Genomic DNA, 4,508 nt, shown 5'->3' on the forward strand with positions numbered 1-4,508 from the left:
ATACCATTAACCTCAGACAGATTATATAACAAAAGGACCATAAAGTTTTCCCAGCATTGAATCTTTGACAAAGACACCATAGACATCAAGGAAGGCAGAGCCTACACTTGAGAGTTTAGGAGCAAAACCTAAATGTTCTGATATTTTTTTATCAGTCTAATCTGGAATCTGTCATCCAAAGATTATTTCCATTAATTTGTTTGTTACATGTCTATTTAGAATATATTCTTACCTGACTACAATTGTCTTCAATTCAAAGAGAAGATTCAGCATATTGCCACTCTAAAGCTGAAAGGACAAAACATGGGGAGAATATTTTCGAATATTTTTCCTTCTTCCAAAATATATTTGTTTTGCCTTTTTTCCCCTTGGCTTAAATAAATATATTTTATTACCTCTCTCTGGCTTAAACTTTTCAAACAAGGGTTCCTAAAGGTTAACTGAAATGTGAACTTTTTCTGTAATCTTTTCCCATTGTTAATGAACTTCTACCAAGTCAAGATAAAGGGTGAGATGTAAAGATAAGTTTTTATCTTCCAAATTTTAAGTCTGGCCATTATGGTGACTCAACACCAAGTCACATCCAGGGTGGCACTGTCTGATCTAATTGAACATGGTGCAACTAAGTGAGAAGCCAAGAGAGTTGATCCCTCTAAGCAGTGTCCCAGACCTTCTCTGGGCTGGAATAAACAAAGTATCACAAGAACTTCTGAGAATTAATCATGTTCATCATTTTCAAGGAAATCACAGAGTACTCACTAGAAAATGGCTTATGTTAGTCTGCCCTCGTTAGGAAGGATGGAAATCATTACTATGAATCACTGGAAGCTAGCTGGGTATCAGATGGCATATGGTGGGGAAGGGAAGGCATTGAGAACTTTGGTCCCTCTAATTGTGACCACAAGGAGTGGTCACCTTCCTTAAATCTAATGGGACAACTCTATGATTCCCTCCTTTGTAAGGGTCTGCTAGGTCTCCAGTCTGTTCTATAAAATATTGCTAGACTGATCTCCCCAAAACAGCATTCCTTTCTACACGTTTGCTGGTGGCCATTTATTGACTCCATAATTCGACATAGAATTTTAGAGCAAGAATGATCTTAGAAATCACCTTGTCCAGCTCTCTCACTTACATACATGAGAAAATTGAAGCCCAGAGAAGTGAAGTAATTTGCCCAAGGCCACACAGCAAGTTATTTCCATGCTAACTCAACCCTCAAGGCAATCTCCCATTATCTGCCTCAATGCAGAGATGCTCAAACCATCAGAAACATTTTCCTTAAGGGTTGAAAATATTCCTACTGCTGAAGAGATAGTATGTGGGAAAGTGAAGGAAGCTAGAGACACAGAAGGGTCCTGAAGGCTCCACTGGCAGGGCTAGGAACCAATTATATGGAGTTGGCCTTTTCCACAAGAGCTAACTTGGCTGATGACGAATAGAATGTGTTTCCAGTGAACAGCTACTGACGCAATGACGGCCTGAGTAGCAGGGAAGAAAGCTGCCCTGCTCTTCTTCCCTTCAAGCTTTGAAGAAGGCCCTAATTCCTCATTCACTCAAAGATGGGTGATTCAGCTTGAGACGTGAATAATTTAAGGACTAGACTATCCTGGTCTCCAACGTTTCAAAGACTTGTGAGGCTTCAAGGGAGATGCAGCAGTAAAATGAGATGAAGCAACCAGAGAGAAACAGAAAGCAAGGATCTACCTACCCCCCTTCCCCAGTAGCCCAAGATCAGTTAGTTCACCCATTGATCACCCACCATTACTTACAGAGTCAGGCTGTATCCCAAGACAAAAATCCATGGTGACGATGCCAATGAAACAAGTAACCTCTGTGCTCTGTGCTCCACTGAGTACCTTCAATTCATTAACTCCTGTAATCCTCACAGTGACTCCATGGCATGTGCTATGATTCAGACTATGTCACAGTCAAAAGTACTGAGCCATGGGGAGATAATATTCCACAGCCAATAAGGGGGGTAGCTGGGCTTTAGAGTCAGATCATCAAAGTTATGAGCCATGCACACATGGGAATAAGTAATTTCCATTTACTCTTTCACCCAAAGAGTCATTCAGTGAGCTTCCGAGGCTCCGAGGATCCACAGAGGTCCTGAGAGGTCATGAACCCCAGAGTCAGAGAGACAGGGGACCAGTTCTCCTTTCTCTGGTTCCCTACAAGGCTCTCTTTACAGTACTGTGTTTGTTTGTCTCACTGCCTAAATAGATCCACAGTGACTTGATGCCAAGAATGTCTCTCAGGCACCTCTGTATCCACAGACTCCAAGCACCATGCCTGGCATGCAGGAAATGCTCAGCAAATATTTGTTGGATAGAATGTAAACAGAGCTTGGAAAAGGCCCAGGTGTAGAAAAACAATTCCCTGGTTCATTAAGCTACTGTCTTGCCTGATCCAAGGACGAATCCATGATATGGTCCATGTAAACACAACTTGGCTGACAATATCCACTTGTAGCAGTCTCCCTGGATGTCCAGATTGGAGCCCTGGGTTCTGCAGTTAGCTCCCTTGATCCTGGTATCTATCACAAACTTGGACCTTGCCAAATCTAATTGTATCGAATAGTAGCATTAATATCTAGAATCACAATAGAACTGGGTAAAGAAATGAGTTTTGGAGTCAGACAGACTTGAGTTTGAATGCCAGCTCTGCTCCTGTGTTTTCTACAAGTCATTTAATTTCTTATACCTTCAATTTCCTCATCTGTAAAATGGGAACAGTAGTCTACTTAGTTGGATCATTGTGAGGATTAAGAGGTATAATAGTTAATTTTATGTGTCAACCTGGTTGGGCCACAGTACCCAGATATTTGGTCAAATATTACTCTTGGAGTTTCTGAAAGTATGTTTTTTGTAGACAAAAAATTAGTGTTTAAATCTGCTGACTTTACAATTGGACAGACAACTATCATATGATCTCCCTGATATGAGGAAGTTGAGAGGCAACGTGGGGTTTGGGGGGTAGGAAAAGAATAAATGAAACGAGATGGGCTTGGGAGGGAGACAAACCATAAGAGACTCTTAATCTCACAAAACAAACTGAGGGTTGCCGGGGGGAGAGGAGTAGGGAGACGGTAGTGGGTTATGGACATTGGGGAGGGTATGTGCTTTGGTGAGTGCTGTGAAGTGTGTAAACCTGGTGATTCACAGACCTGTACCCCTGGGGCTAATAATACATTATATGTTTATAAAAAAATAAAAAATTATTTTAAAAATAAATAAATAAATCTGCAGACTTTAAGTAAAGGAGATTGTCCTTAATGTGGGTGGGCCTCATCCAATCAGTTGAAAGCCTGAATAAAACAAAGGCTGATCTCCCCCGAACAAGAAGGAATTCTGCCAGCAGACAACCTTTAATCTTAAACTGCACCATTACCACTCCTGGGTCTCTAGCCTGCTAACACATTGTCCAGGCTTTAAACTTACCAGCCTCCACAATTGCATTAGCTAATTTCTTAAAATAAATATCTCTCTGGGGGCACTCTTGTTGGCTCAGTTGGTAGAGCATGCAATTCTTGATCTCAGGTTCCTGAGTTTTAGTCCCACGTTGGGTGAGAGACTACTTTAAAAAAAAAATAAAATAAAAGTTAAAAAAACCTCTATCTATATAAATGTGTGTGTGTATATATACATATATGTGTATATATATACATATGTACACACACACACACACACAACATTGGTTTTGTTTCTCTGGGGAATCCAGAAATACAAATGTTATGGTTCACGAAAAGTCCCTGACACACAGCATGTTCTCAGTTGATAATAGTTTTATTTTCCTTTCCCAGCCTCTTCATTCCTTAGGTAAGCAGATGACTATCCAAAGAGGAACCAAGACTTGTCCACTCTCCCAATGTAACCTTGAAGAGTTTGAGAAGATGAACAAGATAATCAGATTTCAGTAATTTAAGACACAAAACATCTCCATGCCTAAGGGGATCATTTCATTTTCAACTAAGTATCCTTAAAAGGATTTCAGAGTTCATCTGATTTGAAAAAGATATTGGCCTAAGGACCACAGACTTGTATAGTTGGTTTTGTTTTTTTTTTGGGGGGGGGTTATGTTTTGTTTTCTTTGCTTATTTTTTATTCATGCAAGCTTTTTGTTTATTTTTTTAATTTTTTAAAATTTTAAAATTTTTTATTTTTTAATTTTAATTTTTTAATTTAATATTTGAGAGGTGTCACATAAAATTCTGGATTCCTGGCTTCTCTTGATAAGTAGGAAGATCTGAAGACCTCAGGTGTGCACACCTGGAGCTGAAAGATCACAGGCACCATAGACAGGTCACAGGTCATGGGGTCATTTTACTCATTTGTATCAACCCCTACAGACATTTGAGTCTGTGACTCCTTGTGTCCTCCAGCTCCTTCAATTCAGAAGCGAGGAAGCATAGACTCAGGGAGTCTAATGAACTTGCACAAGGCCATGTGCCAGACAGGCAAAGCCAAGTCCAAAACTCCACATTCTTGCCTCTCCAGCCCCTTAAAATA

The sequence above is a fragment of the Mustela lutreola genome, chromosome 1, assembly GCF_030435805.1.
Source record: "Mustela lutreola isolate mMusLut2 chromosome 1, mMusLut2.pri, whole genome shotgun sequence".
Taxonomy (NCBI): Eukaryota; Metazoa; Chordata; class Mammalia; order Carnivora; family Mustelidae; genus Mustela; species Mustela lutreola.